The sequence below is a fragment of the Dipodomys spectabilis genome, unplaced genomic scaffold (assembly GCF_019054845.1).
Source record: "Dipodomys spectabilis isolate Male_0828 unplaced genomic scaffold, ASM1905484v1 ptg000322l, whole genome shotgun sequence".
Lineage (NCBI taxonomy): Eukaryota > Metazoa > Chordata > Mammalia > Rodentia > Heteromyidae > Dipodomys > Dipodomys spectabilis.
In genome coordinates, this window is record NW_024870999.1 from 698,474 (window position 1) to 711,963 (window position 13,490).

General features: G+C 46.1%; 1 protein-coding gene and 1 non-coding gene across 4 annotated transcripts in view; both read left to right on the plus strand.

Moving 5' to 3' along the window:
• Window positions 1-5,572: 5,572 nt before the first annotated feature.
• LOC122128091 lies at window positions 5,573-5,679 on the plus strand. Its single transcript, XR_006151356.1, has one exon. It is a non-coding gene; the product is annotated as a U6 spliceosomal RNA (small nuclear RNA).
• Window positions 5,680-12,083: 6,404 nt separating this feature from the next.
• Window positions 12,084-13,490, plus strand: part of Ogdh (oxoglutarate dehydrogenase) — a 78,808-nt gene continuing 77,401 nt past the window's right edge. For 2 of the 3 annotated variants that reach the window (XM_042702422.1, XM_042702420.1), the window contains exon 1: window positions 12,084-12,171. The gene's annotated coding sequence lies outside the window, so the exon portion shown is untranslated. Of the gene's footprint in view, window positions 12,212-13,490 lie in introns of all 3 variants that reach the window. The other variant, XM_042702421.1, reaches the window with a different exon arrangement.

Genomic DNA, 13,490 nt, shown 5'->3' on the forward strand with positions numbered 1-13,490 from the left:
GCTGTCCCTCAGCTCTTCAGCTCAAGGTGAGCGCTTTACCACTTGAGCCACAGTACTACTTCCTGTTTTCTGGTGGTTAATTGGAGATAAGAGCCTCACAGACTTTCCTGCCTAGGCTGGCTTTGAATGGCAATCCTCAGATCTGTAGCCTTCTGAGTAGCTAAGATTACAGGCAGGCGCCACTGGGCACCCAGCAATACCATCCTTCTTTAATTCTTGTTTTTTTTTGTCGTGGGGCTTGAACTCTGGGCTTGGGCCCTGTCCTTGTGCTCTTCAGCTCCAGGCAAGCCTTGTACCGCGTGAGCCACAGCACCACTTCCGGTTTTCTAGCGGTTTATTGGAGATAAGAGTCTCACAAATTTTCCTGCCTTGGCTGGCTTTGAACCTCAGTCCTCAGATCTCAGCCTCCTGAGTAGCTAGGATTACAGGCGTGAGCCACCGGTGCCTGGCTTCTTCTTTAATTCTTTAAACAAAAGAAAAAGAGAAAACACTTCCTATCTCATTCTATAAGCATTACTGGATAGTAAAGTCAGATAAATATATTTTTTATGGCTAGAGATACAAAAATCTCCAACAAAGTAGTACCAAACCATTCCAACAGCATAATAAGGAAATTATACATCATGACCTAACAAGATATTTTTTTTGGTAGTACTGGGCTATAAACTCAAGGCCTCACATTGCTAGGCAAGTGTGTTCTACTACTTGAACTACATACCCTTCTCTGTTTCAATTATTTTTCAAGTAGAGTCTCATCTTTTTGCCCAGGGTAGGCTCCAGACATTTGATCTTCCTATCTACAGCCTTCATTGTATTTGGGATCATGTATGCATGCTGCCAGGCTCAGCTTATTGACTGAGATTTAGTGTCAGTAACTTTTTTTTTTTTTTTGTCGGTCATGGGGCTTGAACTCTGGGCCTGGGCGCTGTCCCTCAGCTCTTCAGCTCAAGGCGAGCGCTCTACCACTTGAGCTACAGCGCCACTTCCGGTTTTCTGGTGGTTTATTGGAGATAGGAGTCTCACGGTCTTTCCTGCCGTGGCTGGCTTTGAACCGCGATCCTCAGATCTCTGCCTCCTGAGTAGCTAGGATTACAGGCGTGAGCCACCAGCGCCGGGCTTAGTGTCAGTAACTTTTTGCCTTGACCTCAAATCTTGGAATTACAGTTGGAACTCAGCCTTGACTCTATGAGATTTTTTTTCCCCAAAATGCAGCTGTGGTTCTGTGAAACAGGCCCATTGAACACTGGTTTCCTCTTTGGCCTAGTGCATCTGGAACTGCACTTTTACTACTTTTCCGAAGCCAGTGAGGCAAAAACACACAAATAAGCTATGTGACCAGGCTTATTATTTACAGATAGGCACCACAGGATAAGAGAAGCTATTCATTCAGGATAAGAAGGTACTCCAAGACCAAGGAAAAGTTCCTAGGGCAGATGGGGTCTTGTCTGCACTTGCATTCCCTCTGAGAGCCCAGAAAGCAGTCTACTCCAGGGTTTTATATCCTCAGAGCCATTTGACACACTTGGCTAAACACTGAAGGACTGAAGGACATCCTATTTGCAGGGAGAACTGGAACAGAGCCCAGGTTGCTCTGTCAATCCCCTCTTATCATGGGATGTTGCATTCTCAGCACATTCTAGAGTGGTTCTTGAGAACTACAAGTGAGAAAGAGGGAGAACTGGGCCAGTTCAAGGTCCCTGGAGACCTACCTTGAAGTTCAATGTAAGAAAAGGGGTCAATATGGGCAGGCACCAGGGGCTCACACTTGTAATCCTAGCTACTCAAAAGGCTAAGAACTGAAGATCACGGTTCAAAGCCTACCAGGGCACAAAAGTCTGTGGGACTCTTATCACTGATTAACCACCAAAAAGCTGGAAGTGAAGCAGTGACTCAAGTGGTAGAGAGCTAGCCTTGAGCAAAACACCTTAGCAATAGCAGCCAGGCCCAGGTTTAAGCCTCAGGACTCTGTCTCTCTCTCTCTGTCTCTGCCTCTCTCTCTCTCTCATACACACACACACACACACACACACACACACACACACACACTCACAAATGTAATATAAACCTTAAAAGAAGGGTTAAGCAGGGTGCTCATGGCTCACACCTGTAATCCTAACTATACAGGCAGTTCAAAAGCTAGCCCGGGCAGAAAAATGAGACTTTTATCTCCAATAAACTACCAAAAAACCAGAAGTGGATATATGGCTTAAAGTGGTAGAGTGCTAGCCTTGAGCTGAAGAGCTGAGGTACAGCACCTAGGCCAAGTCCAAGCCCCATGACCTACAAGAAATAAAAGAAGGGTTAAAATGCATGGTTATCTCAACTAGTGAAGACAAGGTAATACCCTTTCATGAATGAAAAACTCGTAAAACTATGATTATAAGACATAAGGAATTTTTTTTCCTCTGTCCCTTCCTTTCTTCCCTTCCTCCCTTTTCCCCTCTCTCCCTCTTTTCTTCCTCTCTCCCTCTTCCCTTCCTCTCTCCCTCTTTCCTTTCCTTTCTTCCTTCATTTCCTCTGTTAGGGTCAAATCCAGGGCCATAGATATACTAGCAAGTGCCCTTTAATCTGAACTACATCCCTAGCCCAGAAACTTTTTAAATTTTTTTCTTTCTTTTCTTATTTATTTTTTAATTTTTAATTTTTTTTTTTTTGTCAGTCCTGGGGCTTGAACTCTGGGCCTAGGCACTGTCCCTGCCAGGCTCTTCAGCTCAAGGCAAGTACTCTGCCATTTGAGCCACAGCACCACTTCTGGTTTTCTAGTGGTTTATTGGAGATAAGAGTCTCACTGTCTTTTCTGTCCTGGCTGGCTTTGAACCACAATCCTCAGATCTCAGCCTCCTGAGTAGCTAGGATTACAGGTGTGAGCCACCAACGCCGAGCTTAAAGGATGCTTTTACTGTGAAATAACTAAAAGTCAAATACCGAGCTCCCTACCCCCACTTTGCATCTATCCTTTGTGATTGGAATCATTCCCTCATGCTGTCACTTTACAATTGCCTTGGGTTTCAGAAAGAAAAGGATTCACCAATAAGCACCTCAGGGACAGTGCCCAAGCCTTGAATTCAAGCCCTAGGACTGGTATTATAAAAGAAGAAGAAGAGAGCTGGGAAGGTGGCTCAGTGATAAGAGTGTTTGCCTTGCATGCATGAGGCCCTGGGTTCGATTCCTCAGCACCACATAAGCAAAAAGAACAAAGCCAGAAGTGGCATTGTGGCTCAAGTGGTAGAGCACTAGCCTTGAGCTGAAGAACTGAGGGACAGTGCCCAGGCCCAGAGTTCAGACCCCACAAATATAAATAAATAAATAAATAAATAATAAAACAAGCAGCCAAGAGGCAATGAGTGTCACTTGGCCTCAAGATTTCAAGGGAAGCCAGGCGCTGGTGGCTCACGCCTGTAATTCTAGCTACTCAGAAGGCTGAGATCTGAGGATCACGGTTCAAAGCCAGCCTGGGCAGGAAAGTCCATGAGACTCTTATCTCCAATAAACCACTAGAAAAACGGAAGTGGTGCTGTGGCTCAAGCTGTAGAGCACTTGCCTTGAGCTGAAGAGCGCAGGGACAGCATCCAAGCCCAGAGTTCGAGCCCCACGACTGACCAAAAAAAAAAAGAAAAAAAGAAAAAAAATTTCACAACCCACATCAATACAAGAGTAATGACCAATCTGAAAGGGAAATGACAAAATATATTCCATTTGCAAATGGAAAGAATGAAATACTAGGAATAAATTTTTATTGTCTTACTATGGTGAGGATTGAACTGAGATCTCAGTGCACATTAGATAAATGTGAATAATACTGGCCACTGAACAATATCCTAGGCCTCTTTGAAATAAATTTAATCAAAGATTAAAACTACAAAACATTGCTGAAAGGAATGAATATCTTTTGGTCTTGGACTAGAAGACTCAGTATTGCTATCAGGACATATAACATCAAAGTGATCTTCAGATTCAACATAATCTCTATCAAAATTGTGTTTTGTTTTGTTTTGTTGTTATGTTATTTTTGTCAGTCCTGGGGCTTGAGCTCAGGGCCTGGGCACTGTACCTGAACTCCTTTTGTTCAAGGCTATGACTCTACACTTGAGCCACAGCGCCACTTCTGGCTTTTTCTGTTTATATGGTACAGAGGAATCGAACCCAGGGCTTTAAGCATGTTAAGCAAGCACTCTATCACTGAGCCACACTCCCAGACCCTCTGTCTTGTTTTGTTTTGCAGAGGGATCTTGAATACCCAAAACAATCTTGAAAAAAAGAACAAAGTTGGAAAATTCACACTTCCCAATTTCAAAACTTATTACAAAGCTACAGTAATTAGAACAGTACACTGATGGCTGAGTAGTGATGGCTCATGCCTGTAATCCTAGCTACTTGGAAGACTGAGAATTGGAACATTACAGTTCCAGGTCACACTGGGATGAAAAGATTTCAAGACCTCAACCTATAACTAGGTGCACTGGTGCATCCTGTCATCCCAAGCTACATGGGAGGCTGAGATTAGGAGAATCCTGGTTCTAAGCCAGTCCAGCCAGAAAATTCCATGAGACTCTATCTCCATGGATGGGAAGATGGGCACAGTGGTGTGTACCTATGATCCTAGTGAGGATGAAAAGCCTGAAATAGATAGATAAAAGCACCATCACATGCTCAAGTGGCAAGTGAAACTCTATGCTAAAAATAACCATTAAAAACAGGGTTGGGGCCAGGCACCGGTGGCTCATGCCAGTAATCCTAGCTACTCAGGAGGCTGAGATCTGAGGATCCAGGTTCAAAGCCAGCCTGGGCAGGAAAGTCTGTGAGACTCTTATCTCCAATAAACCACTAGAAAACCAGAAGTGGTGCTGTGGCTCAAGTGGTAGAGCACTTGCCTTGAGCTGAAGAGTTGAGGGACAGCGCCCAAGCCCAGAGTTCAACCCCCATAACTGACAAAAAAACAACAAAAAACAGGGTTGGAAGTGTGGCTCAGTGGTATTTCACTGGTCTAGGAAGTGTGGGACCCTGAGTTCAAGCTCCCCAGTACTGTTATTTAAAAAAAGAAAGAAGGAAGGAAGGAAGGAAGGAAGGAAGGAAGGAAGGAAGGAAGGAAGGAAGGAAGGAAGGAAGGAAGGAAGGAAGGAAGGAAGGAAAAAGAAAGAAAGAACTGGGTGCCTGTGGCTCACACCTGTAATCCTAGGTACTCAGAAGGCTCAGTTTTGAGGATTGCAGTTTGCAACCAGCCTAGGCAAAAAAGCCCCCACGAGACTCATGTGTCCAATTACCTACTCAAAAACTGGAAAAGAAAAGTACCTCCTGGCCAGGTGTTGGTGGCTCATGCCTGTAACCCTAGCTATTAGGAAGCTGAGATATGAGGATCATGGTTCAAAGCCAGCCCGGGCAGGAAAGTCCATGAGCCACTTATCTCCAATTAACCACCAGAAAACTGAAAGTGGCACTGTGGCTCAGTGGCTCAAGAGGTAGAGTGCTCACTTTGAGCTGAAGAGCTGAGGGACAGCGCCACAACCAACAAAAAAAAAAAAAGAAAAAGAAAGAAAGAAAGGAAGGAAGGAAGGAAGGAAGAAAAGTACCTCCTGTGCTCGCTTTGGCAGCACATATACTAAAATTGGAACAATACAGAGAAGATAAGCATGGCCCCTGCACAAGGATGACATACAAATTGGTGAAGCATCCCATATAAGTCTATCCAATCGGTGGAAGGGAAAGGGAATCACAGAAACAGCAGGAGAAAGGATGAACTAATGCAACAATGATACTCACTTGACACACTATATTGGAAATGAGCTATACAACTTGGAGGGGAGAGGAATAGGGAGAGGTAAGCAGGAGAAAATGAGGGAGTGGATAATAGTGTTTAAAAAGAAATGTACTCATGGGGCTGGGAAGGTGGCTCAGTGGTAGAGCGCTTGCCTTGCATGCATGAGGTCCTGGGTTCCATTCCTCAGCACTACATAAGCAGAAAAAAAAAGCTGGGAGTGGCGCTGTGGCTCAAGTGGTAGAGTGCTATCCTTGAGCTGAGTTGCTGAGGGACAGTGCCCAGGCCCTGAGTTCAGGCCCCATGACCGGACCCCCCCAAAAAAAAGAAAAAAAAGAAATGTACTCATTACTTTACATGAATGTAACCCCCTATTCAACTCTTTATAATAAAGATTTTTTAAAAAGAAAGAAAAGTACCTCTTCATACTTATTAGCATAGCTATAATAAAACTTTCTTTAGATGTTCAGGTTTCCAAGGCCCCCAAATACTCTGCGACTGAGTTACCTCTTTTAGCTTGATAGCTAAAATTGTATGTGTGTGTGTGTGTGTGTGTGTGTGTGTGTGTGTGTGTGAATGAACATGCGTACACATACACACCAGTACTGGGGTTTGAATTCAGGTTCAGGGAGTGTTCCTTGGCTTTTTCACTCAAGGTTAGTGCTCTATCATTTGAGCCATAACTCCCTTTCCAGCCTTTCAGTGGTTAATTGGAGACTGGACTTTCCTGCCCAGGCTGGCTTGGAATTGTGATCCTCAGATTTCAGCTTCCTTAGTAGCTAGGATTTCAGGCATGAGCCACCAGCACCTGGCTATAGGAACCTTTTGTTTCTGAAGTATTCTGAGCATTGTGGCATAAATCTGTAATCCCAGGTATTCAGGAGGTAGAGGTAGGAAGATCTCGCACCCATATGAAAAGCAAACTGACAGCAAAAGGGCTGGTGACTGAGCTCAAGTGATAGCTAAGCCTGAGGCTCTGGGGTGGGGAGGAGGAGAAGGAAGGAAGGAAAGGTGAAACAAGGAAAGATGGAAAGAGACAAAAAAGGAAAGAAAGAAAAGGAAGTAAGTAAGGAAAGAAAAGAAAAAAAGAAAAAGAAAGAGAGAGAAAGGGGGTGGGAACGAAGGAAGGAAAGAAGGAAGGAAGGAAGGAAGGAAGGAAGGAAGGAAGGAAGGGACCAAAGAAAAAGGGAGAGAGGGAGAGAAGGAAGAAAGGAAGGAAAGGAGGAAAAAGACCAGTTAGGACCTGCTCTGGGTTATCTTATGCTATGAAAACAGCAGCTTTAAGCGTGTGTCTAGCTTGACCTACTATTTTATAGTGCCCCAGTTTCAACCTAAGCTACTCTATTTTGAGTATAAGTGAGGAAATAAAATGACACTACATCTTGTTTACAAAAGCAAACAACTACCACTTGCTAGCACACCACGAGACACTAATTGCTTTATATGTATCCATGAATAATTCCATCTGCAAATACATTAAATCATATTAGAAACATCAGACACATGGATTATGGATCACGCCAGATATAACCCCCCCATCTGGACTGTAAAAGGGAGGGCGTCCCAAATTGAGACTTGGCAGGCACGCTAACCTGTCACCCAGTCACAAGTCACAAGACACTTGCAGGAAAACTGCCAAAGTCAATGACTTCTCTCTGGGCTCCTGCTCATGGGCATTTTCTCCTGCCTGTGACACATAGTCCACTTCAAGGTGAATTTGAAATAACCTTACAATGCAGACTTGAATTTGACAACTCTCTGCCAGTGATGTATAAAACTATTTGGTTCCCCTACACAGGCTTTTCTATGTGTAAGTACTATTTCTTTGTTGCTGTCTTCAGTGCAGCACCTCTGAACTCTGCAACCTTTTAAAATCTCTTAGCCATTCTGTATCACATATACTGTTCTGTGTGCAGTGCAGTGTGTGATCTGAGACCTAATACTAGTAATCAAGCTGGAATAAAAGTACCTGTATTGCCAATGGTCCATGCCTATCAGGCAATCTCAGTAGTACTTGGCAGATTAGAGCCAAAAATAATTGACTTAACTTGTGGAACTGTTGTTAGTCAATAAATTCTGCCATTGTGGGAAAGACAAGAATACCTGTCTATGTTTCTGATACAACTGGCTAAACAACAAAAGTGTTGGTGAGGTTTCAGAGAAATTGGAAACTTCATACTTCACTAATAAGAGTGTAAAATGTTGGGCTGGGAAGGTGGCTCAGTGGTAGAGCGCTTGCCTTGCATGCTCGAGGCCCTGGGTTCGATTCCTCAGCACCACATAAGCAAAAAGAAAAAAGCCAGAAGTGGCACTGTGGCTCAAGTGGTAGAGCGCTAGCCTTGAGCTGAAGAGCTGAGGGACAGTGCCCAGGCCCAGAGTTCAGGCCCCACAACTGGACCCCCCCCCCAAAAAAAAAGTGTAAAATGTGGCTACTGTTGTTTATAATTTCCTTAAAAGCTAGTCAGAATTTCCACATGACCCAGCAATTCTATACCCAGATATATATCAGAAAGAATTATAAGCTGGGAATGGTGGTAACTTCTGTAATCCCAGCTTTTTGGAGGACAGAGGCAGATTTTCAAAGCCAGCCTGGGAAAGTTTGCAAAACTGTATTGCAAAAACAAAATAAAAGCAAAAGGGCAGGGGCCGTAGTTCAAGAATGCTTGTCTACCAAGCATGAAATCCTAGGTTCAATCCTTTGTACTACAAACAAACAAAACAAATCAATTACAAACAAGTATTCAAACACTTTTATGCTATTCTACATTTCAGTATTACTCGTAATAGCTAAAAGATGAAAACAACCCATGTCCATCAATAGATGACTGGATAAAATAATGTAGTGTTTACATATGGTGGAATTTTTTTTTTTTAATTCAGGGTCTGGTTGATGTCCTTGAGCCCTTTCACTCAAGGCTAGGGCTCTACCACTTTGAGCAACAGCACAATTTCTTGTTTTCTGGTGGTTCATTGAAGATAAAGTCTCACAGACTTTCCTGCCCTGGCTGGCTTTGAACTGCAATCCTCAGATCTTAGACTCCTGAGTAGCTAGGATTACAGGTATGAGCCACCCACACCTGGCTATGCAGTGGAATATTATTAAGCTATACAAAGGAATGAAGTTCTAATCTATGCTAAAATGAATGCATTTTGCTATTATACTAAGTTCAATAAGATGGACACAAAAGCACAAACCTCACTTATGTGAGGTTACTAGAGTAGTCAAATTTGTAAAGATAGAAAGTAGAAAGAACTAACAAGGGAAAGAAGAAAAGGAAAAATGGGAACTTGGCTAGGAATGTGGTTTAATGGTAGAGTGCTTGCCTAGCATACATGAAGCCGTGAGTAGTTCCCAGCCCAGAAGTCAAGCTCCACAACTGGCCAAAAAGATAAGTAAAAGAAAAAATGGGAACTTACTGCCTAATGACTAGAGTTTCTACTTGGAAATAGTGGTGATGGTTTGTACACTTACATTGTTAAAGTGACAAGTTGCTTTTTTGTTTATTTTTGTGTGGTTCTGGGGCTTGAACTCAGGTCCCGGGTACTGTTCCTTCCTTAGCTTTTTCACTCAAGGCTGGCTCTACCACTTGAGTCATAGTTCCACTTCCAGCTTTGGGAAGATAAGTGTCTCATGGACTTTCCTGCCCAGCTTGGCTTCAAAGTTGGATCCTCAGATCTCAGTCCCCTAAATAGTTAAGATTATAGGCATGAGACAATAGTGCCCAGCTCACCATTTCTTTTCCTTTTGCCAGTCCCAGGGCTTGAACTCTGGACCTGAGTGCTGTTCCTAAGCAGCTTTTGTTCAAGGATAATACTCTACCACTTGAACCTCAGAGCCACTTCTGACTTTTTCTGTGATTAACTGGAGATAAGAATCTCTTGGCCTGGTGCCGGGAGCTCTTGCCTGTAATCCTAGCTATTCAGGAGGCTGAGATCTGAGGATCAGTGGTTCAAAGCAGCCTGGGCAGGAAAGCCCATGAGACTCTTATCTCCAATAAACCACCAGAAAACCGGAAGTGGTGCTATGGCTCAAGTAGTAGAGTGCTAGCCTTGAGCTTAAGAGCTGAAGGACAGCACCCAGACCCAGATTTCAAGTCCCACGACTGAAAAACAAAAAAAGGACTTTCCTGCCTAGGCTGGCTTCAAACTGCAATTCTCAGCTCTTAGCCTTCTGAGTAGCTAGGATTACAGGCTTCACCACGTTTTAAGTGGGAGCAACAGCATATGAGGGTTGTTCCTTGGTCCCTTCACTTACCAGTTTTCAGATTCTTGCTCATATATCAGCCCAATTTTGCTATTATGCACTGTATTTTCCTCTTAAAAAAAAGGAAAACTGACATGCACCAGTGGCTCACACCTGTTATCCTAACTACTTAGGAGGCTGAGAACTGAGGAATGCAGTTCAAAGCCAGCCATGTAGGAAAGTCCATGAAACTTTTATTTATGTATTTTTTGCCATTCCTGAGGCATGAACTCTGAGCCTGGGCGCTGTCCCTCAGCTCTTCAGCTCAAGGCTAGCACTCTACCACTGGAACCACAGCGCCACTTCCTCCCTGAGCTTCTTTTGCTCAAAGTTAGCACTCTACCACTTGAGCCACAGTGCCTCTTCTGGCTTTTTCTGTGTATGTGGTACTGAGGAATTGAACCCATGGCTTCCTGTATGCTAGCACTCTACCACTAAGCCACATTCCCAGCTCCATGAAATTCTTATCTCCAATCAACCACTGAAAAGCTAGAAGTGGAGCTGTGGCTCAAGTAGTAGCACACAAACCTTCAGTCCAAAAACTCAGGGACAGCATCCAGGCCAAGTTTAAGCCTCAGGATTGGTGCACACGCACACACACTCACACAAAATCACCATTCTTTTAGAAATTGTTTTAGTCTATCACACCTGTTGGTGGTGCCATCACTTTGCTCTGAATATTGGCCAAAATTCAGATATTTGTGCTCTATGAAGCTATCATGCAGTGATCTCTGTCTCTTCGACCCCTTCCCCCAAAACTTCTGCTATGCCACAAGACACAGTTCTGTTTACAAGTAGTTCTTTATCTTGTAGCTACAGTATTTCCAGGACATTAGAGTCTGGAACTATGATTCTTCTCTGTCAGTCGTTTTGATGCAAATATCTCATCCTGCTATCTAGTTAATATACTCTTTAAATGGAGTCATTTATTTAAAAAGAAAACTATGATTAGCATAAATAGGAAAACATATTACTTGTCATATTTATCAAGGATAAACTGTCAACATACTTGATGACAGTTTGGTCCTCAGCTCCACCCACACCTGGGCCCCCTCCCATTCCTGGAGTTCCCTCCATACAGCTGGCCCCTCCTTCTCTCCGCCCAGACCCACCTGAACTCCAATCTACCTCACTTCCGATCCCTCAGACCCTCCGGCTACCTGAATGGTGAATGAGGCCATGTGCTCCCTCTTGGGGGAAATATGGCTCCTCTAATAAATCCTTATAATAATCTTTCTTCTGTGCCTGCCTGCCTCTGTGTGGTCCCCTAGGATGGATGTGTCCGATCCTCTAACAATGACAAAGCAGTTTAAGGTCTAACTCTATTACTGCCCACTTAAAGCTTTTTTTTTGTTTTTTCTGGGTCCAGTAGTGGGGCCTGAACTCTGGGCCTGGGCGCTGTCAGCTCTTCAGCTCAAGGCTAGCGCTCTACCACTTGAGCCACAGCGCCACTTCCAGCTTTTTTTCTTTTTGCTTATGCGGTGCTGAGGAATGGAACCCAGGGCCTCTAGCATGCAAGGCATGCACTCTATCACAGAGCCACCTTCCCAGCCCCGCCCCCCCCCCCCCCCCCCCCTTAAAGCTTTGAGCCTAGGGTCTGATTGTCTTCTGCCAAAAGGGTTAACAAGCCTGGAATTAGATATAGGCTTGAACTGCGGTTTTCTTCCGCTTGTAACGAGGACAAACTGCAAAGCAGACATAATATATGGTTGACCACAATTTACCATGTGTCGACAATTCTGAGACAAAAATTTCCCCCTAATTTTACGTATGCATAGTTTCCCTTTGTAGCCCAGGCAGATCTCGAACTTGCGACCTTACAGCCTCCACTTCCCAAATGCTGGGCCTATAAGCATGTGCCACGACGCTCTGCACAGGCATCTTATTCCAGTGGCCACGCAAACACCGAAGCCCACGGATTCAATTTGGTCTCAGCGAAGACCAACAGGCCACTCCCGGCCGCCAGCGGGCCCGGACCCCGCAGCCCTCATTTGCGTGGAGGACCCGCAATGGCGGCGCGAGTCTGTGACGTCACCGCCACGCCCACAGCAGGCGGGGCGGGCCTCCTCTGGGGCCGGGCTACGCGCTGACGGGGCACGCCGGGGCGGGCCGGAGAGTTTGGTGCCCCGGAGTAGGGTGTCGGCGTTTCATTCGGGTGGAGCAGAGTCAGAGACAGGTAACCGCGCGTTGCCTTCGGGCCTGGCTCACGCTGGGAGGTGAGGCGCTGGTCGGCCGGGGCGGTGTGGTGGAGGGCGAGGCCTCTGCGCCCTTGGAGCCGCGGGCACGTAGGTGAAGGCAGTGGAGCCGGACGGATCCAGGCGGACCGAGGCGGCGGTGGTGGGAGGGGACGGAGCTTGACGGACAGACGTGCCGGCCAATTGGACGGCGGAGACCTCCCGGCGGGCGCGCGCGAGGACTCCGAGCCATTGGCTGTGAGTGACGGAGCGGGCGTCCTCGGCGGATGTAGGGCGCGGCGGAGACCGGGTGACCCCCAAGGTCGCGGTGTCGTCACGTGACGGCCCCGGCCGCGACCCCGTCGTCCGCGCGAGTCTTTGTCCGGCCGCCGTCCTTATGTCCTCGGCGTCCACAGGTCACGGCAGTGACCTTGGTCTCTGAGGCGGCTCGGGGAGAAGCCGCGCTCACGCATCCCGCCCCTCGCGGAGGGCGTGGTGTCGCGACGTGAGGCCGTGGGAGCTCCCGGGCACCCTGCCACCGTGCCCGCCCCGGCCCCTGACAGAGCCCACTCCCACCCAGCGTGTAGCGCGCCAGTTACAGAAATGACAGGTTTTGCCAGGGAATTTGTTGCGTGTAAATGCAGGTGTGGCCCAGTCTTCCTGAGGTCAGGGTGTGGCACGCAGAAGCGGCAGGTCCGAGGGGGGAGGACAGGTGGCTGCAGGTGAGGGCAGGCCGAGCGCTCTAGGGCATGCGCATGCGTGCTCAAAGTTCGTGGCTATAAATAGGTCTGCTCAGAAAATGGCGGCGTTAGCATCCTTTAAGGGTGGAGCTTTAGGAGCTCTGATGTCAAAAGGTCATTCACTGGACACCTGTACTAGCCCAAATAATAGCTCAAGTGCTTTATAACTAGTTTGGGATAGAAAATAAAAATTAAGCTTGGTTAACTCATGGTCAGAGGTGGTGTACTGCTGTTAGGTACCTGCCTGTTATGTGCCTTCCAAAGTTGCTGCTAAAAGTATCCGAAACAAGTGAAGTAAAGGGTGTGTTAAGATTTTTCTCAGAGTTTTATGACCTGATACACCCCACCGTCAGTGCACCCCTTTGCAACGACACTGAGCGGAGGAAACTTGCTGTCGTTTCCTTCGGTTTGGTGTTGCTTCCGTTCTGCACTTAAGTCACGGATCCAGATGTACAACTCTTAGTTGGCATCAGGATGAGTTGGTACTGGGTGCAACAGTCAGCTTTACCGTCAACGTTTTTTCCATCCCCATAAGGTGTTTTAAATTCGGGACTCGCGCTTGGCTTGCCTGCTTTCTACCA